Raw genomic sequence first — 26,378 nt, 5'->3', positions numbered from 1 at the left:
GGGGGTTTTTTTGGGGGGTTTTTTTTTTTTTTTTTTTTTTGTTTTTTTTTTTTTTTGCCGCTGGGGAAGCGATGTACCCGTGTTGTGCTGCAGGACTCGCTGGGGCTCGGTGTCTGGGCTGTGTGTTATCGATTCGTGTTGCATGATCAGAGAGCATCGGGGAGCCTGGCAACGCAGTCCGAGGAAATTCTGTTTTCCTGTAGTCGCACACAGCAAACGTACGTGGGCTTTGCATCTGCCGCTTCCATCCTTAGGGATACTTGGCTTCTTTTGGGGTAGGAAGGGACTGAGCTGTGTTTTGTTGGGTTATGTACAGGTGTTCAGCACTACCTGGGAATACTTTTGCTTGAAATGTGGTTTTGGAATATTTCTCCAGAGTGGTGACAGGTGGCATTTCTGTGTCCTTGCCAAGGGTTTGGTGTGACCGAGTTGATATGTGCTGTGTAACTCCCCCAAATCCCATTCCACAAGCGATAAATAATAAATGTTATGACTTTAGATACAGGTCCGAGGAAAGGAGGGGAGGTGAAAAGCTGTACTTTAAATAAATATGTAATTTTTTGCCATTTATGAACGTGAAATGTTACCTTGTTGGAGCTGTGCTTGCCATCCTTGGCCATTGCTTCCCACGTGCCTGTGCTTATCTTCTGATATGAAATATCAGCGTGCACAACTCCTGCTGTGCTAACACTTCTCTCTTGCTTAAAAGTAATACATTTTCATTGTGTTTCAAAGAAACACAAGCCAAATGAAGCCCTCTCTTTCTCAATGGGTCATTAAAAATTAGGAAATTCTGGCTCACCAGTTTCTGGTGCTCATTTAGGCTGAGCATCTGCTGTGAGTGGAGTCTGGCTTGCAGAGGAACTACAAGTCCAGATCATGTGACATTAAAATAAGATGCACAGGATAGGACACCGAGATTTGCAGAAGGTAATTTCTTTAGAAATACTGCCCAGTGTATATGAAATTATCATTAAATATCTTCAGTAAAAAAACACCTGCCAGCAATCAAGAAGTTGAAATTTTGCCATATGCAGCACACAGCTTGGAAACCAGTTTGTTTCTAAACTCTTCCTGTTTATTATTGATTTTTATCAAAATAGGGATGGGATGAATCTTGAAAATGAGGCTGAAATAGACTGTACTTCAGTAATATACATTTAACTCAGTGAGTGCAATTATTGTGGGCATTCACTATGAGTTACTTCAGTAATTAAACTCCATGCATGAAAATATAACAGTCATGTTTCTTTCCCCAAGAAAGCCAACAGATAAACCTTATTTAAATGAAAGATTGCATTATTCACAGCTTGGATGTGTACCTCGAGTGGCTTGGACTGGGGCCACCTTGTTTGCCAGTAAAAATTTACTTTATCACTTCTATTTGGGAGGGAAGAAAAGGAACAAAGAGGAATTTATTCTTTACATAAAAAGATGTTGGGGACAGTTGCTCCTGTGATCAGGAAGGATCTGCTCCTTTCCCCACTGGGAGAGGACAGGGACTACTTTAAACACTACTAATTAGATCAGTTTATCTTGCACGCATTACAATGCTGTGGTTAGTTAATTATAGCTTTTCCCATTAGCAGTATGTTAAGAATAATGGATTAACATATCACACAGATCAAAAGAACATCTACAAAGTTTATCTTCGAGGAAAGAAAGTGTTATTGTGTGTCAGGAAGTCCCCGTGGCTTTCCCAAGGCACAGATTTTGTTGGAATTCCTGAGCTGGTGCTTCAGAGCCCATGAATGACTTGAATTGATCACAAACAAGTGACACTGGAGCTCTTGGTTGCTTAGCAACTCACCAAGATGCCACAATTTCTTTTGGTATATTTGTCCAGTAAAGTAGAAATTCAGTTTTGTTACAGATCATGGGTTCTTTGCTAGCACAAAGGCCACCCTATAACCACCCTAAATCATGGAGAATGAAAATTGATGTCCCAGCACAGGGTGTGGGAGCAGCACGGGAATGAAAACAGAGCAGGAGTCTTGTACCATATTCTGGTGGTGATGTGCTCAGTGTTTTATAACAAGTTTCAATTGTCCTTTCTATAGGTTAGACTCCTAAAAAACCCAAATCATTAGTGGGACAAGTTCTATCAAAGAAATTCATCCACGAGGTGCTGTTGGAACGGTTCCCCTCACACTGTCATGAGCTGTGAGATCCTGCAAGGGCTGTGGGGTCCCCTGAGCTCCACTTTGAAATAAAACCTGGAATGTGTGGTTTGATTGTGGTCTGAATTATCCCCTGGCCCACAGGGCTGGGGAGCTCTGCTGGCTGCTCCTCACAGCAGACCCTAGGTCCTCAGCAGATCTTTTTGGGTAAGGGAATAACTCAAAGAGCAGAAGGAAGATTGATGTTATCATGATTATCTACCTGAAGTACCAACATGGGCTTCAATGAATTATATTTTGGTCAGTGGGGTCTTTTTTGTTCCCCCTGGCTCCACGTGTGCTGCACCTTGGGAGGGAATCCTGCATCATCCCATGCCCACTCTCTGTGCTTCTGTTGGGGTTACAGGGCCAGGGAGCCCCCAGGGTGAGTTTGGGCTGAGCCTGAGCCAGGATATTCCAGGAGCTCCCTCTGTGCACTTCAGCTGCTAATGGGCTTTTCATCCCTGGCCTCCTGAGTGGAGCAGAGCTTTGCAGTGTGTGGGTGGACCTGGGGCTCCCAGCACCCTTCTGCTCTGCTTATCTCCACCCTTCTGAGCTCTGCTCTGTGCTCATACAGACAAATCCTCATCCTGCTGAAAGTGTGCCTAGGAAAAGGCTGCTAGGGCTGGGAGAACTGCAGGGTGTCATGGCATTCATGCCACTCAAACAGCAGTGAAGATTTCTTCCCTCTGGATGAGAAAAAGGAATCCAGGTACTTCTCTTTGTAGAACTTGAGTATTGTATAATATTATATTGAATATAATTGACTGTCTATGGGACTAGAGGGGGTTTGTGGCAGTGCCCACAGGAATTGCTGAGACCACACTGAACCAAATCTCAGCTTGTCACTGTTCCTGGGCTAAGATTGTTGTAGTTCATAATCTGTGCACTTGTAATTAATTGCCTTTCTAGGCTCAGACAGGCTCAGGTGAGGAGCTTAGGTGAAGATCTGTGAGCTTGGCTGACTTTGGTGTGGGTTGTTTTTTCCCCTGTTGTTTCTGTGTAACAAAGTCAGTGCTCAAAACTCAAGGTTGTTGTATTTAGCTTCTTTTTTTCCCCTAGCTACTCTCTTCTGTTTTATTCATTGACTTGTGTAAGTGCATTTGCATTCCCAGATGCTGATTAGTGATTGCCCCTGCACGACAAACAGATGAAGGTGCTTGGTGATATTTGGTGCCTCAGGTTTCTCCTCCCAGCGTGTCCAGGCACCCTGCATGAAGCACACAGTGAGTGATGGCTGTGCTGATGTTATTTTCTGGGGTTTCAGCACTCCCTAGCAGATGTTCCCTTCTTCCTTCATTGCACCTGGTCGTGTGAAGATCAAAAATAATGCAGATGGAGAACAGTTTATCATTAAAAGTAGTGTTTATTGATACAGCTTAACTAGCTTGTGGTTTTCAGTGCAGTGATTTCCAAGGGCAGATCCTGTTCCATGTAAGAAGGACAAACATTATGCTGCTTTCTTCATTAGGGCTTCTCTTCCTATTTTCTTTTGATCCTTGCTAGTCCTCTCTTTTTCTCCATTTATGAAGAAAAGGACCAACTTCAGGTGCTTTTCTCCTTTAGTTTGTTTTTTCTGTCTTGCAGCAGGCCAGAGTTAAATCAGAGGTGTGGTGAGGGTGTGATTCAGGTTAAGGGAGGGTGAAGAGGAGTTTGGGGGGGACAGGGATGAGCCTGCTTGGATCCATCCCCACCTTTGCTCCTGGTCTGTGGCACAGCAGAATTGAGATGTCTGGGTGCTGTCCTGAGCCAGTGGTGGAGCCTGGGCAGGGCTCTTTTTGTGAGAGAGCAGCTTTGGAGGAGATTTTCACCAGCTGCTTCCCGGTCTGGCTGAGAGAGCCCCAGCCAAGCTCCAGACAGGTGACCTCAGAGAGCCCAGACTGTCCCTGTGCCAAAGCCAGAGTCCTGCTGGATCCTCCCGGTGTCTGCAGCCAGGGAGGGCTGGAGAGGTGACACCTGCCATGGTGTTTATCCTCACAGCAGCACCAAGGGGCCTTTGCCTTGCCCTGGGAGGGCTCGTGGTCCCCAGCCTGGCCCTGTGTCACTGTCCCTGCCGGTGATGCTGCTGCTGCGCTTGCTGCCGCCTCCTCATCCTCCTCCTCTTCCTCCTCCTGAGAGCATCAAAGGCAGCACCTGGGCTGTTCATTCCTGCTTCTGAGAGGGATTTAAAGGTGGGATGAACCCACATGAAGGGGCTCTGATGGCTGGGGAGTCTCTGTGCCCTCCTGGAGAATACAAAGTGCAACTACAAACAAGGCAAGCAGTGAGAGCACGAGGCTGCAGCCCCAAAGAACTCTAAACATTGCAGTGAGCCAAAGCCCTCTGACCTCCCACTACAGCTTAGCTAGATGGTTTTGGTACTTTCAGAAATCTCATTTCAAGCTTCTCCGTTTTTTGGGAGGCCCGTGGGATGACTCTGCAAGGTTTAAGTCACTATTCAGAGCAACATCCTAGCTTGAATGAACGGGAAAGGCAGAAATCTAAAAAAAAAAAAAAAAAAAAGGCAAAATTGGGCCCATCCACCTTCCAGTGTGTGTCTGCTTTGGTGACTTCTGGAGTGTGACACAAGCAATTCCCTGTCAGCCTTCCCTGCTGGCTGACACAGAAGAGGTGGCTTTGAATGCTGCCTGCTGTGCTTGTATGGCACTTGAAAGGAGAGAGGGCTGCCTTTAAGGAGAGTCTTCCCACAGCTTTAAAGGAGATTTGAAAAATGCAGCACTCCGTCCTGTCACGTGCTGTTCCAGCATTAAACCCGATGGAAACCTGGAACAATGTCTCAGGAAAAAAATGCCTGGTGCCAGTGTGCACCCCCAGTGCTTCAAATAAAATCAGTCCTGATGGAAGATTGCTCTGCTGATAGGGAAAGGAACATTATTCTTGGGGGGCAGATTTATTTTTTTTTCCTGTTAGAAAAATCCCCAACAATGCTTTCAGCTAAAGGAGTGATTAACTCAATGGGGTTTTTTTTAAACACATGCATTTTTACAGAATGCACCATTATTTTTGCAGTTTACTGAAGTCAGAGACTGGTTAATAAGAAGAGTTTGTAGGTTTGGAAGTAGCCACATGTTATTCCCAAGGCTGATCTTGTAGGTCTGTCTGTCCATCACTAAAATCCTTCTCTCTGGGCAGTTTGTGTTGGTTGATCCAGGTCTGTATGCACACTTGCATCCATGGTTGTTTGTCTAATTTTGTTGATTTTACTTTGTTAGCAAAATACTTCAAACCACAATCTGTTTGCTGAGTTCAGTGAACTTATTACTAAAATTTGGGTTATTGCTCAAGTGCTCTACTGGATAAGGGCCCAGTGTTTTATTTTTCACTTTCATATCACTCCACCAATGACTTTGTTCCAGTAAAACTTCATTGAGAGGACAGATTTTAGAGGATTTCTGTTGTAAGTCAGAGGAGGTCCTGTCCGATTTTTAAAATTTTTTTTTAATCACTCAGTTTTACAGGAATAAGCTGTGTTCAGTACTTGCTTTGAGTTCTGCCAAGGCATTGGTCAAACCTGCAGTAATATTGGTCATTACCATCCCCATTCCTTTGAGATAAATATTCCTTTTGTTGCATCTGGGCAGAAGAAAATGGCACAGAGCTGAACTACTGCTATCTGCCAGTTCTAGTGGCAGATTTTATTTAACATATTTTTAGGATAATCCATGGTGACTTCCAGGCTGGATACTGCCCAGACAAAGCACTGGTGAAGTCATGGCGCCACTGAAATGGATGCTCAAACTCCCAGTGACCTCAGCAGAGTCAGCTTTTTGTCCCAGGAGTGATGAAAATCTCATTTACAGCCTAACCAGTTTGAGGAGGAGGTGCAATGGCTCAGGTCCTTGACTGATACAAATGAGGCTGCTTCAGCTCAGGGTGATTGAGTTACCCTGGCTTGAGCCATCTGGGATTTTGGAGAATCCACCATCCACGTGGGCTCTGTGGGCAGCAGAGTTGGGAGCTCTGTGACTCTGCTTTGACTGGGAACAAACACGCAGCAAACAGCCCTGAACATTCCTGTTCTCTGAGCCACACAAATGACAACAGTGGTGTGCAGGGCAAGGAGGAGCAGTGATTAAAGGGCTGTCCCAGCTGTTCAGAGCTAAGCCATACCTGCTCCATTAAACTGACAGGGTTAGCACTGAAATCCACAGTAATTGCTCAGGGTTTACCACCTGCATGACAAATGCACCTTTCTGTTACTGACTGCGTGAGGCTGGAGTTAGGCTTCCACCTAAATCTGGGATTTTTATGATCTCTGCTGAGCCTGTGGAATTGCAGCATCCCTGCTGTCAGTGTGTGTGCAGAGCTCAGCCCAGGGTTCTGCTCACCCTGATTTTTGGCTAATTCCTGTCCAGACAGTGTCCACCTGCTGGGAGAGGTTTGGCTTGGCTTTCCAGCTTTGCATTATATCCCAGGGAATTGCTGAAAATGGAGCTGTTTGAGGTGTGTTGCAGAACAAAGCTCTACTAAAAGTGAAGTGCAGTCAGTGTGGTGGCACCAGAAAGTAATCACAGAGTGGCTTGGGGGGGAAGGGACATTAAGAATCATCTCTTCCCTCCCCCCTGCCATGGCAGGGACACTTCCCACTGTCCCAGGCTGCTCCACCCCCAGTGTCCAGCCTGGCCTTGGGCACTGCCAGGGATCCAGGGGCAGCCACAGCTGGGCACCCTGTGCCAGGGCCTGCCCACCCTACAGGGAGGAATTCCTTCCCAAAATCCCATCTAAAGCTGCTGTTTCAGTTTGAATCCATTCCCCCTTGTTCTGTAACTACATGCCCTTGTAAGTAGTCCCTCTTTATCTTTTTTGTAATAATTATTTGGTGATGCAGCCCCTAAAGAAAAGGAAATTTCTGCCATCTCCTTCCCCGTGAGCAGGATGCTGCCTTTTGGAGCATTGTACCTCATTATCCTGCCAGAGCAGCACATTTTCCCTGTCAGCCATTCCCCCTGTCAGACATCCCTGTGCAGTGAAACCTCACAGAATTCCAGCTGCATAGCAAGAGGAAAATTTCATCTTGGGTGCATTAAATTATGCCTCAGTGTTCATTCAAGAAAAAACAACCATGAAAACCACAACAGGCAACAAACCTGGAGGGTTATTCACAATCTTATCATGAGTACCACGAAGAAAAAAAAAAAAAAGGAATAATCTTTGCATTCAGCAGATAAGCAGTATTCTCCCTACAAACCTTTTTCACTGTGATCCTCCAAAATGTATGCTGAGCTTGTCTGTGCACAGAGCTCCCTGAAATGGGTGGTCAGACCAAATTTTTTATCCCTGGATAGGATATAGTCAGGAATGTTGTGTATTTCCCCTGCTAATTACATAATGCATTCACTGAAAAGAATAATGTATGCAAAGTTTGGATGCTCAGGCAATGACAATCCATTTAACCATTTATAGCTTTATGTGTTTTATAATCCCTGAACCCAAATGTCCCCAGAGAGGGAACGTGCCCTTAAAAATTTTCGGCCTTTAAATTAAGTGAATTTAAATTCCCTCATTTGCATATTTTCCCTCTCTTTGTTCTGCCTGAATGAGATATTACTCCAGTAATTGAACTGTAATTTCAGCCCAGGTAAATGATGTAAAACAGGCGAGATTCCGGCGCTGCCTGAGCCGCTAATCCGGCGATTTGCAGCACACCTTGGAGAGGAGAGCCTGTCCAGCCCACTTAGGATCACCCAGCGTGGGGCTGCCACTTGAAAGTTCAATCAATCTCTGGTGCTAAATGTGCTCCTGGGGGGAGGGAATTCCTGGGAAACAAACTTCTCATTGAGCTGATGTCATACAGAATTCCAAAGGGGTTTGGGGTGGAAGGGACCTTAAAGATCTTCTTGTAGTCAAGCCCTGTCCAACCTCTCCTTGGACATTTTCAGGGATGGGGCAGCCACAGCTTCTCTGGGCAGCCTGTGCCAGGGCTCCTCACCCTCACAGGGAACAATTTCTTCATGATATCTCACCTAAATTTCCCCTCTTTTCAATCTGAACCCAATACTCCTTCAATTTGAATCCTATCACTCCAGTTTCTGCTGAAATACATAGATGGGTCAAAGCTGAATTCTCCTAAAAAAAAAATTCTAAAATTTCTAAAATGAAATTTTATAAAATTTACAAATTTTTGCTGAAGAAGAGTACTGAAGCTTCTGAAAGAGTTTTCCTGAGCAGGCTGTGGTGATGGCTTTTTGGTGTGTGTTTTTCTCAGCCCATGGATTTGTGTGACAGCTGAACTGGGATGGGTGGGCAGGAGTGGTGTGGAGGGAGAGGACAGACTGTCAATATCTGTTGGGACAAGCCTTGGTTATGATCTTTGGGAAAGATTGGGCCATACAAGGTTGGCAAAGTGGTTTTGGCTCCATTATCCTGTGTATCCTCTGGAATAGAGGAGCAGCCCATGTGCAAAGGGGGAAAGCAGAAGAGGTCAGAGATGATTGTCTGGAGAGCTTGGCACCAATCCCAGAAAAATAATCGAAAAGTTGATAGAGGAATGAATTAAAATAAAGAATAGAGATAATTTAGGCTTCTCTGGAAAGGGAGACGTTACAGGTTTGATAAATGAGGCTAACTGAGGTTTGTGTCAGGGTTTCCTGCTCTTAGGTGTGGTATGCTGTGAAACCTCAGTTAAAACCAAACAATCCCAGCAAAGCTGGTGTGTGGAACAGGCAGCAATCTTGTTTCACAGAATCCTAGGATGGTTTGGGCTGGAAAGGACCTTAAATCCCACCCAGAGCCATCCTGCCATGGCAGGGACACCTGCCACTGTCCCAGGCTGCTCCCAGCCCTGTCCAGCCTGGCCTGGGACACTCCAGGGATCCAGGGGCAGCCCAGCAGGCTGAAGGACAAATGGGATCCTTTCACACAGGGATTTTATCTGAATCCATGAGAGGGCTGGAAAGCCAGGGTCAGATGTGGTGTCAACAGCTGAAAGAAAGGGTTTACAAACCTGGAGAGTCAAGGAAATAACCACAATATTGATTTGAAGAGTGGAGGAAATTCCCTGCAGTGAGAGATTTAGAGCTCAATCTGCTTAGCTCATCAAAAAGAGGATTGAGAGGGGACTTGATTACAGGGACAAGTATTTTCATGGGGAAAGCATATCCAGCTTTTTAATCAAGAAGAGAAAAGAAAAATCAGACCCAATAGCTGCAAGCTAGAGCCAGACCATTTTAAATTAGACATTAAAGACTTCTTTTTTTCTTTTTTTAATCTGTGATTAACCACTGTAATGAACTGTGATGTAGTCAGATGGAGACTGGATACCTTGTGTGACACAATCAAACATGAGTTGTTGGATGTGTTTTGCAGAGGATAGGGAAAAACACAACAGAATGTGCTGTACAGAAAGGTGCAAAGGCCTTAAAATGTGTGAGCATTGGAAGGGCAGTCGAGGAAGAAGAAAGAAAAGGGGGGAACTTACATGGGAAGCGAAAAAAGGAGGAACAGAAGCACTGGAAGGACAAAGAGAGGAGTTTCAGAGCTTCTGTTTCGAGTATTGCAGCATATGTGTGAGCAAAGTGAGTTTTGGCATTGGGAGACCTTGGGTGTTGGCAGAGCTGGAGTCATCTGTCTCCCAGTCAAAACAGCAATTTTGGATTCTGGGCTTTGCTAATGATGATAAAGAAACCTCCTATTCGTGGTCTGGGCTTTTGGCAGAGTTGTGGTGCTGGGGGAGAGGATGGTGCTGCCAAGAGCAGGGATGGACCCGAGGGTGGGGTCCCACCAGGGCTGTGCCACCCTCCCCTGGAGCCAAGGGCACGTCCTGTGTCCCTGGGTGTTGGTGTGATGTCCCATTCCAGCACCGAGGTGTCACTGGGGTCTCCTGTGTGCCCCCCACTTTGCTGCCATCAGTGCCACACACACAAGAGTTAGAGGAAATTAAGAACTTTATATTTCTGACACTGAACCAAATTTTCAGGGTGATGCCTGGAGAGGCTGCTTGGAACAGAGTTAAAGGAATAAAGCAGGGATTTATTAAAAGGCCTTCAAAGGATTCACCTTGGGCAGGAAAAGAGCCTGACTGTGGCTCCACCCAAGGTGGACTCTGAGTCACAAGTTCTCACACTTTTATCAGTTTTGGCCCATTTCCATGCTTGGTTCATTGTCCAGTTCAAGCTCCAGGTGATGCAGTCCCACCCTCCCAGGTTGCTCCCCTCCATTCCCTGCTGTTTGCACTTTTTGGGCTGAAGCTGCAGCGGTGTCCTTGGTTCTGGAAAAGGATTGTTCTGTGTGCCTGAGCTGTGAGGAGAGCTGCTGGCACTGCGTGTGAGTTCAGAGTCACACACCAGTGCAGTGCAGAGTCTGGGAAATATGAAAGCTGAAACTGAAGGCACCAAGGAAATCTCACAGGGAAATGTCAGTGGTCTCAGGATTTTTGATGTGTTCTCTTTGTATGTTTGTTCTCTGAAGTTGTTTCACCAGAGCAGTGATTGAGACTTCTTTTTTCCATGAAATATAACTCTATTACAACTGCTTACAGTGCCTAATAATGAGATAATCATTAATTGACACCTAACATTGTGTATTTTCTGTGTGGCATTTCAGTGGTTCAGTCATGACCCTGCTCCAGGTGACTTTGTTGCTGGGTTTGTTTTTTTTTTTTTTTCCTGTGGATCTTCAGCTATAAGGGAAGTGAAACAGATGCCTAAAGACTATCAGTAATTTTGCTGTCATGGGAGATCTTCAGCCAGGACTGGAAATCACTTTTCCAGAAAAATTTCCAAAACTCTTCTTTACCTCCACAGCAGAGAATATTCTATCATGGTTATGTCCCGGGAAATCACTCACATAATGCTGTTTTTCCACAATTCCATCCCAAAGGTGTTACCTTTGTTTAGCAACGCTCCCTGCATTGTTTTTGCACTGGAAGAGAGTCACTATTTCAGGATCTTTTCAGTGGAAATAAGAACGGGTTTTCTTTGGACTAGTTACCAAAACCATCAACTCTTTGGGATCAATTAGAGCTCCAATTAGCTGCAGCTCTGTTTCTGCCTTGGATGGCCATGGATATTTCACACTGAGTACCAGAGTGTGGAATTGGGCTGGGTATGGCCATATTCTGCTTGGAACTGGGAAAGCTGCTAAATGGGAATAAACTGATTCATTGGGGAAAAAAATACAAAGCAAAGGATGTGTGTCCTACCTGTAAGAACTGGCTGAGTGGGTAGTAATTATTCCAAAATCCTGTTGGCATATATCGACCTTGATGAGCATTTTCTTTCTCAGTGGACACCCCAATAATTGTCTTTGCCCCAGGATCCCTGGAAGCTGCTCTCAAATCAGAGCAGCCCTTCAGCGTTTAACTCCTGCCATTGTGACATTCATTAGGAATGCAGAGAGGTAGGAATTACCCTATTCAATCCGATTAAAGATCCAATTAAGTTGGAATCCTCTCTCTGTTAGTAACCAATACCACATGACTCAACACCCTGGGAAAAGCCCCAAACCTTCCTCCCTCCTCCCCTGAACCCTCATCACGATTAAGGGGCAAATTGTCCCTTAAAGATTTTATTTTATTTTATTTTATTTTATTTTATTTTATTTTATTTTTATATTTTAATTTTTTTATTATTTTATTTTATTTTCCCTTCTTCCATCTTGACTTCCATCCTGAAACATGAGATCAATAGCCCTTATAAATTCTTCTCCTGCCTTGGGAAAGTATCATTATTAGCACTTGAAATACCTAATCATTCTCCTAATCATCCTGCCCTTTGTATCAATAACTTTTTTGTGTCAGACAGGTCACAAAGTTAATTACGGTGATTTTCTCTCTTGCTTTAAACGTGCTGTGTCTTAATTCCAGTGTGATCACTGGAGTGGCTCTTTGACCTTGTCTCACCTGTTTTCATAAATACTCATGTCTGTCATGTCCATTCCTGGAAACACTTCATCTGTACATGAAATCCTGAGGATTCTTCTCATTCCTTTCTTAAAGGGACTTTTAATATTTTCCTTTGTTGGTTTTTTTTTAAATTTTATTTTATTTAGTCCTTTTTACATCTCAAATTTTTGAATGAAGTTCTGCTTTGTGTCAAAGGCAAAAATAAATCAGCACACCTAAATTACCAATAATTACTATTAATAATTCTTTTAGCCCTTTCTAAGGCATTCTGTACAGAATCCTCATCTCAGTTGCATCTTGAGCACCTTGGGCTGCTGAGCAGATGCTTCCTATTGAAGTGATTTTTATTCATTTTTGTGGAAAGCAAAGAATCCAATTGAATCCTTCAGCCTCCTGAAGGCCAGGGGCTATTTGGTGAATTTAACTTCAGTTACATCAAATGAAACAAATCCATTCTGACCCTTGAGGAAGCCTCATGGTTTAGATCATAGGTTGCTTCTAAATATAGGGATGGGAAATTAATGTCTCCCTGGATGGATGATCCTGTAACTGTCTCCTGCAAGGGTTTTCCTTTGAACTGAGTGGCCTGGACATTTCTGAACAGGCTGAAATTTGAGTGTTTGTAAGAGATATATTTATGAATATACATATTTGTGGTTATATATTTATGTTTTTATATATGTGTGTGTGCACACAATTAGTTACATTACTGTATTTGTGTGGTTTTCCACAGAGTTGTTTAACCACCCAGGCAGTACATGGAAAAGAGAATCATTTAGGAGATGTATCTATATCTTTGTTTTTGTTTCAAAACCATTTTGTGCAACAGGCAGTAGCTTTAGCCTTGGGCTCTTGAATGTGATATTACATTTATCTTCCCTGAAAATAATCAGAGTACATCAACATCTGATGTGCCTGAAAGGGAAACAAACACAAGTGAAGCAGCTGAATATGGAGCATATGAAATGTTTTGAATTATTCCTGAGCTATGAACTTTGAAATTTGATATTACACACCTACAATGTGTTTTCTTGAATGTTCCCATACAATTACTTTCATACCTTCTATTTATAAATAAAGATAATCGGGGTTTTGCCTTGTCTGGGCACATGAGAAATGCTGGAAAGCTCATACACTAAAGTTTATTTCTTCCTAATTATTAATAGTTAGGTGTTACCTGAGAGGAGGTTCTGATTCTGTTTTGGGATATTGTTTTATTTGAGTGCTCTTCTCTGAAGAACAACTTCATCCTGTCTTTGGCACGGGCACTCTCAGTGGCAGATGTTATGACTTAGAAGATTCAGATTTATGTTTTGTTCTTTTTTTTTTTTCTTCTTCATAAGTAACTTGCCCCCCCAGGCATTTTTTGACAGGGAGGATATAATTTCAAATTAAATGTGAATGTGGAGGCTTTCCAGAGCTCCAAATTGCAGAGATTTCTCAGCGTGGCTCAAGGAGAAGTAAAACTCTCCATGCAGATGGGCTGCTGTGGTGAGAGGGGGCAGCTCTGGTACCAAAGCCTGGGTTTGCCTTGTACAAATTTGGACACAAGAGAGTCCCTGTCCATCACTGGGCTGCTTTCATTCACTCTTTAACAGCCCTTTCCCTTCTGGAAACCTCAGAAAGGCCAACAGGGCACAGCTGGATTTTCCCTTCTGCCTTTCCCTTTCACCTCCAGATGGTGACTGGTGCTTTAACATCTTACTGATCAGGTGAGTCTCCAGCATCAGTGAGCACAGGTGTTCTTAAAAGGAAGAATTTGGTGTCAAAGCAGGAATTCAGAGGGCCAGGAAGGGCTTTTTGTCCCTGCCAAGGTGTTTGCTCTCGTTTTGGATGGGGAGAGGTGCAGTGAGGAGAGGATGTCCCTCTTCATCTGGTGGGGCTTTTTCAGCTGTTCCAGGAAATTGGTGTCTGTGATTTGTATGGCTTTTGAAGGAAAAAAACCTTAACACTTCAGATCTAAAACATGAAAGGATGAAAAACATGAAAGGATGTGAAGTGTGAAAGGATGTCCCAAGTTTAAGAGCAGAACTTTCTTCCTGAAGAAACAGAGGAACCTCCGTGCTCCTTGCCTAAATCTCCAGATTCCTGTCCCAGCCCTAGCAAGGTCAGGTTTGCATTGTCTGGAGCTGCTCCTCTTTGTGTGGGTTCTGCCTGACTGAAGACATGACATCTCCTCAGTTTGCCTTCCATTTCCCCTCACTTTATTCTCTTTTTCACCTTTTGGTCCAGAGTTTGGCCTGTGTTTCACCTCTTGCTCTTCTCCTCCCTCTGCAGTGCTCCTGTCCCCAGCACTGCTGGCTCTCAGGGCAGGGGGTGGTTCTGCAGCCCCAGAATTTCCCAGCCAGGATGTTTTGGGGTCACTGTGGTGTCATGATGCTCCTGTCCCCAGCACTGCTGGCTCTCAGGGGTTCTGCAGTCCCCAGAACTTTCTCAGGATGTTTTGGGGTCACTGTGGTTTGATGCTCCTGTCCCCAGTACTGCTGGCTCTCAGGGGTTCTGCAGTCCCCAGAACTTTCTCAGGATGTTTTGGGGTCAGTGTGGTTTGATGCTGATCGAGGACTGCTTCCACCTGGCATCTGTTAATTCATCCATCTCCTGGAAATCGTGGAATTGCAGAAATGTGTGTGCAGGCAGGATCTGTCTCCCTGCACCAAAATCTCTCCCTCTGCTCCCTTTGCAGCACCTTTTTTGAGACGTGGCCAAAAATTTCCTTTGTGCCCCCAAAGGTTCAGGAGGTTTTTCCTTCAGTGCTGAGCATCCAGCCTCGGAAAGGAGAGAGAGCCAGCTCGGAGAGCTTTAACCCATAATAAGTCTGATGTCCTCGGGGAGAAGGGAGATTAAGGAGCCCAAATTCTCCAGGAGATTGTCACTTGGCTAATGATGATCGTAGCCCACGGCAGTCGGGGATGATAGGGCTGATACTTAGCAGGGGTTGTGAACCAATTAGTCTGCTCAACAAAACACTTGGTCCATTGGGTGCAAATGTTAGGAATATTTATAGGGCTGGCTCTGCAGTCAGCTAATCAAAACTGGAGAAAGCTACTTAAGAGCCTGTCCCGGGCTCTGCAGAGGCCCTGGGATTAAACAGCTGACAGATAAACAAATGTTTGCCCGTGTAAATATTAGGACTCAAGGAGTGTATTTGAACTCTTTCTCAGTGTCCTGGTGGTGTGAAATCAATTAGGGGTGATTAAGGCACGCTGGAGTGCACTCCCCTGTGGAAAGCAGGCTCTGGAGGTGGCTGTCCATGTCCTGTTGGATTCTCCCAGCCTGGCTTTTGGGGTGTCCCAGCTCCAGGTGCGGGTGTCACCAGCTGGCCAGGTAAAATGGCAGCAGCACAATGAGAATTCGGGTGGTTTGAATTCATTAAGTGCTTAATGCTTCAGCCCCGAGTGTTCCTATCAACTCCTTAACTCGTTAACTCCCAAACCTGCTGATTTTCCAAGACATGATGCTATTGGAAATAAACACTGGTCTCACAGTCAGAGCTGTCCAGCACCTTCTGCTGCTGAGGCAGAGACTTGGTCCTTGCATAAAGTAGAGTTGGAGAGAAAATAATTCCTCTTAATTTGCGGGCTGGCTTAAATATTTTCAACCATTTCTCTATTGGCTTGTTTATTTATTTGCATTTAATTTCAGATTTTTAGGGTTTTCCCCCCCTCTGATCTCAGGCCTCCGTTGCAGAAACACTTCTGTTAAACAGACAAGAGTAAGAAAAATCCACAGGCTTCCCTGGAAAAGCTTTCTGGAAGCTGAGAGTATTGATTGCTGAGATTGAAGGCATAAATGTGGTTGTACATGTCTTTACAGAGGCTCTGCAAATAGAAGAACAGCTTCTAACCCTACTGCTCAGCTCCTCACCAAAACATTCTGCCTTGCTGTTTTCCAGCTGTTATTTTACAGCAAGCGATCATTTTGAAATACAGCCATTTTGAGTTTGGGGCTCAAGGTTGTTTTCTCCAGTTTATTTGAAAAATCACGTTAAACTGGGGCATTTACTGCACTTGGCAAGCTCTATGCTAGGTCTTTACTTAAAGAAAAATCAAATTTTAATAAAAGCCAGGTTGCAGATTGTTCTGGTGAGCAAAATGTGATTTTATTTTTTTATTATTGTTATTATAGGGTTTTTTTACACCCTCCTGTGTGTAAAAGCTTTCTTTATGCTGCTGCTACTCTGGCTGTAAATGGCTTTAAGTGCAGCGGGTTTTAATACACAGATGTTCTTTCTGATGGCCCCTGTGTGTTGAAAATGACATAATGTCTTTTTTGAGCCTGAAAAGCACCATTCTCATTGGTCCTGGTCATTGTGTTAATAGTGCTCTTTATTTGTAGGTTTTCTTCAGGGTTTTTTTTTTTCTTTCTTTTTGTTCATGTGTGTATCAGACACACAACACACTGGCAGTTAAATGGGGTAAAAATGATCTTTTGGAGGGGATGGTCCAAGTCCGTGGAGACTCTCCAGGGATCTCATTAAAGCATTCTTTCCTAATCCAGTGTACTGCAATATCAGCTCTCCGAATCCCCACAGTGTGCCTTCCTGATAGGTTAGTTTACACAGAATTAATTGTCTAATTTCGCAAACAACCAGTACAGTGCACATCGATTTTTATTTATTTATTTATTTCGCTGTCTGTTTTTAATCTGGTGTGTTGCTCTTGTGGATTCTGCTTTGTATTTCAAGGTAGTTTTTACAACCCATCTCTACTTACACCACTTTATTATAGCCTATATCACATAGGAATCATTATTTATTTTTATCATTCTTCTTTTTGTCCTTCCAATATATGAGAATTGCTGGTAATTTAAGCAATAATTTTCTGCATTAAAAAACCCCCAAGTTTTAGGAGGTTTCAGAAAAGGAAATTCAGATTGTTTAAGGCTTCAGTGGTTTAGATGCTCCAGAGACCAATCCTGAGTGAGGAGCTTGGATTTTCCTTGTCCTCAGAGGTCACCTAGCTGCTTTGGTGGCACTGGAATAGCACAGGGAAAATGAGCCTTGCCCAGGACAAAGGACCAGCAAGAGGAAATCAGTTGATACAGAAGAAGAGAAAAATACATTTGAATAAAATCCTCATGGACTGGGCTGCAAATTTGGCTCAAAAAGGTTTGTTAATATATTTGGAGGATCTATTTTAAGGTAAAGTTCTTGAAATGTAACTTGAAATGTAACTTGAAAAGTAACACAGAGGATTTTTTTGCATTGGATCCAGAGGATTATTCAGGTTGACCAAGACCTTTAAATTCATCAAGTTGAACTTAGTACCTGTGGTTTTTAACCACATGAGAAAGATGGATTTACTCACAATACCCCTCAGCTTGCTTTGGCCAGGGTGGCTGCTAAAAACCTGCTGCTCCCAAACTGATCCCAGGCTGGCTCCTCATTCTTCTGCCCTCAGGAGACAGATTCCCTTCCCTTCCCTTCCCTTCCCTTCCCTTCCCTTCCCTTCCCTTCCCTTCCCAGTTCAGGCACAGGGAATAGGAGTGAAAAGATGCAAAAATGAGATAACTGGTTTATGTAATTGAGGGAGATTGAGGCAGCAGGACAAGGTGAGAGAAAGGACAAGTCAGGATAGCTTATTGGGAAGGCAAAAAAGCCCCAAACAAAGCAGCAAAATTATCCTCAAAGCCTGTTGTCATTCAGAAAATGTGTTAATCAACACTAGGATTTCATCTTCCGTTTCTCATTTACATAAACAAAGCATTTTCCAGTGAAGACTACAACTTCCTGTGTAAGAAGTGAGCATTTTGGACAATGTTCATGTTCTCTGTGTTCCCTCCTTTGCCAGCATGTCTAGGATAGTGAATAGAAAAGAAGCCAGGGAAAGTTTGCTTTGCCATCTCATTTATTGTCCTTTTGGCTCTTGCTTCTATTAAAGAAATTTGGGAGCAGTGGGAATTTACATTGCCACAGCTGCTCCAAACTCCTTTTGCAAGAGGGATTGTGTCTCCCTGTTACACACTGAGTCTGAAAAATGAAAAAGGTAAATGGGATTTCTCCATCACCCCCAAAGTTCCCAGCAACTGCACACAGGGCATGAGCAACCTGAGGCTGTTCCCTGTCAGGAGGGAATGTGGGACAATCCTGTCTGGCCCTGTGACAGGGATGTGACAGCCAGCAGAGCCCCTGAGAGCTGTGTCCCGTCCTGGCCCCACTGGCAGCGCGCGCACGTTCTCCTCCTGTCAGTTGTTATCTCGGGCTGGTGACATCATACACTAAATAACACTTAAGACAGGTCTCTTCCCATTAAAAGATGAATTCCCAGCACAATTGAAACCTCTGGGGACTTTGTCACCAACTTCAATGGGGCTCAGCTCCCACCTCGTGGCTCCATGGGAGGAAGAATAAATTGCTGCCGCCACTGCGACTGTCGGTGCGGTGCAGGGGAAAGGATAATTAGCAGTCAGTCATGGAGCTGCTTGTCTGATGAATAATAGAACTGAGTACAAGTGAAACATTGCCTTCCAAGTGGGTAAAGCGATTTTAGCAGATTAACATGAGTGTAGGCAGCCAAGAAATATGGCATGAAAACCAAGTGTGAGAGGAGCTCTAGACAGAAGACATCAACTTTTCCTTCTGTCTGGCATCCAAAACATGCGGTGGATTTTTGCGTAAATACTGCACCAGGAAGTTGTTGTTACGTTAATACTGCACCAGGAAGTGGTTGGGCATCAAGAAGTCAATGTCTTGTGTAACTAGGATTTGTTTCTTCTTTATTTTTTTGTGGAAGTGGGTTGATGTTCTTAGAGGAGCATGAGGGAGATTTCAATGAACACTCTTCTCCCTTTTTGCTTCTTGTCAAAAATACCTTTGGAACTTGTTAGAGGAGCATCAAGACCAGCTTGGATGGGGATTGAAGCAACCTGGTCTAGTGGAAGGTGTCCTTGCCCATGGCAGGGGCTTGGAACAAGATGAACTTTAAGGTCCCTTCCAAACAAAACCAATCTGTGATGGCACAAGGATGATGGACCACGTTTTATTGGAAACCCTGGCTTGGAAACTCTGATTGCTGACAGAAAAATGGTGAGACCAGCTGGTGCAGTGAACCTGTGGGACAAAGACAGGTGCTGGGTTTGCAGCAGATCTGTTACCTCTGAGCAAAGCAAGCAACAATTAAAGCAGAAGAAAGGCAGCCCAGTGTAGTTTTAATCATTAGTCTCAGTTTGTCGTTGGTCTTAACGCCGCGTGAAGCTTTGTGAGAGCATAAAGGCAGCTCTGTAACGCCGAGCCTTTTAACCAGCCCTGTTTGTGGATTGTGATTGGCAAAGCCATTGACTTCATATTCTTTCATGTTCTTTCTGTTCCCCCCTGTTTTGATGTTATCCTGCAGTCATCTTAGCTGCGTATTAAACAAGAGACTGCTTCAATATAAAATGATCAAAGGGCTGGGGGAACACAGGGCCATAAAGAATATATGGAGAGCTCGGGGAGAATGGTGAGTTGAATTTAAAGGCTTTTTCAAGCTGCTTAATTCCTGCTTAGATTTCTGGTGTCACCAATAGGCAACAGTCCCTTTCTTTAAATCTTTTACTAAGGATTGACTGGCAGAATCGCTGTTTTACATGAGGTTTAAAGAGTAAAAGGCCACCCTGAAGGTCAAACCCTAGGAGATTTCCTCTAAGAGCTCATTGATTCTCCTAGATTTTTGACTAGGAGAGAGACCACTCCTTCCTAGATCTGCAGCTTGGATACAAGTGCCTCAGTATGTGCCAGCACAGAAGGCAGGAGCCAAAGTGTAAGGGCAGGAAAAAAATTAGAGAGAAAGATGCTGTGGGGCAGACAGACAATGATCTCAGTCTTGTATCATTCAAACTGGTGACATTATTAGCTACTGGTCCATGAAAAAAAGGGCAGTATTATTTTATCTGTCTCAGAAATGGATTATGTTAACAATGAAATTGGGCAGGATAAAGATTTATGGCCCCATCCTCAGCTTGAGTAAACAGGCAGAGGACCTGAGTGCGTGGGGATGGAAAAGCTGGGCTGTAAATGCTGAGGATCTGGTTTTCTTCACATACAGACACAAATTCAAGGGTGCTGTGACTGCACAGGCAAGTAACTGTCTATTTTTTAATACCAAAAAAATTCAGATGAGCATGTTTTTCCTCTGTAACCTCATTAGAGTGTTGGCTTTGTGAGCTGCCCAGTGCTGTGGTAGTGATTAGCAAAAGCCTACCCCATAAGCAAACTCTGTATTTGTGCTGTTACCTACTCCTGTGATATTTCGATCTGATTCATTAGAGAAATTAGCATTTTTATGGACTAATTAGGGGAAAATGTTGCTCGTACTCTTCCTGATATACAGATTTTTCATACAACAAAGCCACATAGAAGTGAAACATGATTCCACCCCCCCACCCAAAAAAAAAAAAAAAGGGAGAAAAGCAAAATGATTATTCTAATTAACATAGAATATTGGGGAGATTTGAACTTAAAAACAGGAATTAAGAGATGGCTAGATTGCTGCATTACTGGCAGTTTGTCCAGTCTTTTTGAATTTGTAATTCCAGCTCTCTTTCAGCTATTTTGGTTCTTGAAGCATAAAAATATTTTAAAAGCTGTCAGTCAGTCACTGTATTTTTTGTGACAGTTGCAAAATGCACAGTAATGAGAATGAATAGTAATGAGTGCATTATTCAGCAGCTATAAATACCAATTGATATCCACTGTAAGTTTATATATTTCAGTCAACATGCATTTTTAGCCTTATTTTTTTTTCTCCTCTTTAAAACCAGGCTCAGGTTTTATTAGACTGTAGCTAACAATCATTCATACATGTCTTGGTTTGCTTAATGAACCACTTGCTTTTGAAGTTTAATTCTAAATCTGCCTGTGTGTCACTTGCTCCTGCTCACACTTTCTGTTTGCCAGGAGGGTAAAAATGGGTGTCTGGGACTAAATATCCGAGGTGGGCTCTTTGCAGGGGAAGTGTTTTGGTTTTTTTCTTTTCTGAGAGGGTGGAATAGCATTATTTTAATCAGTGCAGACATCTCCTGTTTTGATGGCTGTGTTCTGATAATGATCCTGCTCTGCAGAGCCTCAGAGCAGCAAACCCTTCATTCTGGCCTTCTGTGGAAAAGGTAAAAATCTCCGTCTTGCACAGAGGGGAGAAGTTCAATTAGGCCTTCTGGTGTCAGGGGAGCTTGGTCAGGCTTTAATTGGCTCCAGCTGACTGGGTTTTGGGCCATGCTATTGCTCACCTGCAGTTGGCTACTTCTCAGATATGTATGGAATTTTGTATTGAGTTTGAAAGCATTGCACCAAGTCAGAATAAATATTTAGAGTGATATATGCACTCTGGTGAGCACAAGTGAAGGAGAAACGGTTAAAATTGTGGAAAAATCTAAGTAGGAAGGGACCTTTGGAGATCCTCCTGTTGAATGTTGGCATTGAACTTAATGTTGATTTTGAACTGAAATCAGGCATTGAACTTAATGTTGATTTTGAACTTAAATGTGGTTGCTCTGGGCTTTGCTGGGTTGAAAACAGGAATTAGGCTTGAAAACAGGAATTAGGCTTCTTCTCTCCATGCTGGACAAACCCAGCTCTCCCAGCTCTCTTCCAAAGTTTTGTGCTGCATTATTAAAACCCTAGATACTAAGAATTTTAAACTTCTTGCGTTAAAAAAACACAGACCTTCAGCTCCACCTGGGATTTGATTTGCTTTTCCTCCTTTTTTCCCTGCAGTTTGGGCCAGGCTTCTGTAGTTCTCCTGGACAGACCCCACTTCCACCTTCTGTTCACTTTCCTTCTGTGTTTGAGCTCGCTCAGGCATTCCATGTCCAGCCAAGTCAGCCTTCTGCCACGTCTGCTCCACTTCCACTCACGGGGATGGGTTGTTCTTGTGCTTTGGGGAGGTTTTCCATGAGGATCAGGGAGCTTTCCTGTGCCCTCCTACCCCCAGGGCAGTCAGCCATGGCCTCACAACTCCCACCTCCCAGAGCAAGCCAAGCTGCTCCCTCAATTCTAGTGCTGCCAGGAGATCTCAGTGGCTGGTGCATCATCCGTGGCTGTGTTTTGTAAAGGCTGACTCAAGCTTTATCCACTTCCAGCTCCTAACTGGGTGATGGGCAGCAAACCCCCCTCCTTGATGGCCTCTCATTCTGGCCTCCAAGAATTTCCTCCCAACAGCCCTGTTTCACAGCACAAAATTCCTGAGAAATAATTCTGACCCAATAATCTCTTCTGAGGAAAATTCTGTTGTCTTGGCATTGTTTTAAACTCCTTTTACTCCTATAGAATTCATTTCCCAGCAGAAACATGTATTTTTTTTTTCTGATAGGAAAAAAAAATCCTACTGGACTGCAAATACTTGGAGTACCATAATAAATTAAGCATCTTCTTGATGATCTTTCTTGCTGAGGGACTGTTGGTGTGAAGTCTTGGTGCACATCTGTGGGCACAAGGAGTTAACAGCACACTTGAAGCCTCGAGTGCCAGTGCAAAGCACTCCTTGAATTGATGACTTTTTTCAGTTGCACTTTCCTCCTTGTGCTTTCAGCAGTTCAGAAGTTGGGATGCTCAAATTGCCCATCTCGACCTCGGTTGTCTCCTGTGTTAATCAAATGCCCTGTGCTGCTACTTAGGCCATTAGCTGGGACTCGGAAGTTTTATTTCTGGCTCTGCAATTATCCCACTGCTGTAATTTCCTTATCTGGATTGGGGATAAATAACAAAGCTCTCCTTCTTCGCAGAAGGCTCGGAGATTTGATGATGAAAAATGCTATATAAGGGTTCAATGTTGTTATGGGAACAAATATCACTTTGTTTGCATGGCTTGACCATCTTAACAAGCAAGCAGGGAGTTGATGACCAAATCAAGATAAGAATTGAACAAATGAGGGATAATGAGCAACTTCAGACTACAGACTTCATTTTTTCCTTCTGCTTGAAAGTCATTCACTTTTATGTCTGTCTGTAGAGGCTTTTTTAGTCTGTAAATCATTTGCCAGTTGGGTGTAGAAATCTTTTAATTTGCTTCTTTCGTCATTTGCTTATCATTTTAGATGCCAACTAAGTTACTTATTAGTTTGTGTGATCATTAGCAATCTCAGCATAGAATCACACATTATAAGGTTCAGTTTCCAATTTCAATATTGGACAATTTTCAAGCGCATTTAAAGGGCATTTCCTGAGGAAAAAAAGTGAAAATTACAGTTTAACAGTGAACTATCTTTATAACAGGAAAAAAAAAAATCATCCTTCATTAAAACGATATTCTAAATCTGTTATGAAAAGGGCAGCAGAAAACTGATAATTTAAAAAACTTTCAAACTTCTTTGCCTGTTATTTTCACTCAGTGCCATGGGTTAGGCCCTTCTGATCTTTCAGAATTCATGCTCATGACAGCTTGCATGGGATTGACTTCTGGTTTGTAGAGTGAAAAAAACCATCCTCAGTTCAATTTGCATAGAATTTTTAACCAGGAAACATAAGGAAATTGCTTGCCAGGTGGGGTAAATACATTTTAACTTCAAAAACCTGATTTATTTGAATTGAAGGCTATTTACCTTCAAACTGAGAGAAGGTTTAGATGGGATACTGGGAAGAAATCCTTCCCTGTAGGGTGGGCAGCCCTGGCACAGGTGCCCAGAGCAGCTGGGGCTGCCCCTGGATCCCTGGCAGTGCCCAAGGCCAGGCTGGACACTGGGGCTGGAGCAGCCTGGGACAGTGGGAGGTGTCCCTGCCATGGCAGGGGTGGCTCTGGATGGGATTTAAGGTCCCTTCCAACCTTAATCTTTTGGGGATTCTGTTTCTCTATGCTGAGAGTTGCTCCAGAGTGCCTGAGAATGACCATGACTTTGGATGTGAATAGATGAAAAATTAGTTTTTTGAAGGTTTTTTTATCTTCATCTTCAAAAAAGGGCAAAGTTTTCTGGCTGCTTTCATTCCTGAAACCCCAACACTGCTAAGATTCCATGGGTCTCCTGGAAAACCGTGGCTATTTCTCAGCTGCTATGCAAACACTCAGGATGCTCCTTCACTTGGAGAAATCCTTTTTTCAGCCCACTTGCTGCTGGGTTTGCACATCCTCCGTGGTGAGGAGCCCAAAGTAATGCAGCTTTGAGCGTTAGGAGGTTGTTAAAAGCAGTGTGAGTGCTGCCTGGACCTCGGGGCCATTAAATGCAGAATCATTCGGACTAATAGGCAGGTGTTAAGTTGCCAGATTTTACCCCAAAGTGCTGGCAGGCTGCTGCTGCTGTCGGTTTTGCTCGCTGACTTTTATGGACTATCAGGATTTATTGACCCAGCAGGGAAACCCTGACAGAGGTGATTCTGCCCCAGTCCCAGGTTCCCTTAAGGGGCAATAAGAACACCTGGCGTGCGCTGTAAATTTAAACTCAACTCGTGTGTGTCGTGGCACGGGGTTTAACTGCTGAGCACTCACTGGTGGTGTGAACATGAAAGCTGGGTGATTCTGCACAGACCTTGACATTTTCTTTAGGGGAAAAATGGCTCTGCTGTGGCTGGGTAAATGGCAAGGCTCAGACAGAGGCTGTGCAGCAATGAGCCTTTGCATGGATGCTGGAGCCAAGGTGATTTTCTCCTGGTAACTATTGTAACAGCTTTTAATGCCCTACATCCATATTATTATTAAGTTCTGCACCTGAATTATGTACTGGCAAAGAGCTGTAACATTTCTTATGCCTGAGCAGTCGAGGACCCAAATCTGGCCCAATAGACTTGATTTACAAAAATGTGTTCATGGCTGCCTTCTTTTACTGGTGCAGTAAATCACAGGAATTGTCAGGCAGCATCATGTGGTGGGCCCAGACAGCTGTGATTAGTATTGCAAGGCTCTCTTCATATTCTTCATATTCCAGTAATAAATAAACAGTTATTTGAGCAACTTGTAGCACTGTGCTTGGAGTAATTATGAGCCACCTTATTCTATATGTCCCACAGAGTAGAAACATATTTTTATTAATTTCTTTTTCCTGGTGGGAAAAGTTGAAATATGGGCAAAGCGTGTCTACTAAACTAGACTTCTTAATTTTACTCCTGTAAAAGGATAATAATATGATTATTTTCTTTTCAACAACTCCTGTTGTTGAAAAGAAAATAATCATATTATTTAAGGAACAGAAAAATGCTTGTGTTGACTCTACTCAGCACACTGCATCTTTGCTGGGTTGTGTTCAAAATGCACATGGGTAAAATTATATTGAGAATGTTTGTTTGTTTCTTTATTAAAGGGGTTTTTTTTTTCTCTCTTGCTGTTCTTTTTCTCAAGCCCTATAAATTTTATGTACTTGGTGTTAGTCAGAAGACATCACTGTAAATGCTCCCCTTAGCACATTTGCATTGCTGTGGCATCCATAAGCTGTAAGGACTTTGACCTTTTGCTGGGAAAGTTTATCCATTTCACCCTGTGCTATTTTCCAAGCTGGTTAAAGCATCTTTTTATTGCTTGATGGAACCTCCTCCTTGAAAACCCTTCAGCTGTTAACATGCACAAGGGCAGCTCATGCCTCACTGCTGGGGCTGATGGGGACAATGCCCAGCTGGGCTGCTGGGATTTAGGTCCTTTCATCCCTTTGCCACCCACACCTCCCTGAAATAGGATCAGCCTTGGTGGAGTGCCCTGAGAGCAGAGTCCAGGCAGGTTTGATGTGCAGGCAGTGCTGGGGGAGCAGGGTGGCTTCAGGAGCAGCCAGAGCAGTGCCAGAGCTCCATCCTGGCCAGCATTCCCCTCCTTTGATGCCATTCTTCCTTCTCAAGTCCTCCAGGACAAATCTGTGAATTCCCTTCCTCTGTTCTGCAGGGATCTGCAGCCCAAGTAAGATTTAAATATTTATTTGTCATTTGCAGAGCATTATCTGAGCCTGACTGGCAGGTTTTGACTTTGTAATTTGTGTATCTGTTGAGGAGCAATGCACGGATGGGATGTGAAGGTCACATTGCAGCAGGGGCTGCTCATCCCTCTTTGTTTGCTCCTCCTGTGCCAGCTGGAGGTGCAGCAGCCTGGGGAGCTGCTGGTGCCATCTGTGGCACGGCCAGAGGCAGTGGGTGATGCCAGCCCTGCTCCTGGTGCTGCTCAGACTCCGAGCAGCCCCAGCTGGACACGGGGATCAGGGATGTCCCCAAGGCACCTCTGTGCCCTGCTGCCTCTCCCCATGCTGTGCCACACTGCAAGGCAGGAGTGAGCAGCTGAGTGCAGGGAAATGTCACCTGCATTCCCTCACTGGGGCAGCTGTCAGCTCCTCTGACTTTTGGGAAACTGAAAGACAGAGTTCCACCGTGTCCTTGTGGAACATCAGAGCAGTAAAATGCTTCTGCAGGAACCCAGACATGCAGACACTTTGCCCATACCCACAGAGGAAAAGATTAGATTTTAATTTTTAAAAATCCCAACAGGTTTGCCATACCTCAATTT

At 43.9% G+C, this 26,378-nt stretch overlaps 1 protein-coding gene across 1 annotated transcript in view; it reads left to right on the top strand.

Moving 5' to 3' along the window:
- CHL1 (cell adhesion molecule L1 like) overlaps positions 1-26,378 on the top strand; it is a 125,434-nt gene that overhangs the window by 1,239 nt on the left and 97,817 nt on the right. The gene's annotated exons all lie outside the window — the stretch shown is intronic.

This window comes from Onychostruthus taczanowskii, unplaced genomic scaffold (assembly GCF_017590055.1).
Source record: "Onychostruthus taczanowskii isolate IOZ18803 unplaced genomic scaffold, ASM1759005v1 scaffold9, whole genome shotgun sequence".
In the NCBI taxonomy this organism is placed as follows: Eukaryota; Metazoa; Chordata; class Aves; order Passeriformes; family Passeridae; genus Onychostruthus; species Onychostruthus taczanowskii.
This window is presented reverse-complemented; position numbering and strand designations above follow the sequence as displayed.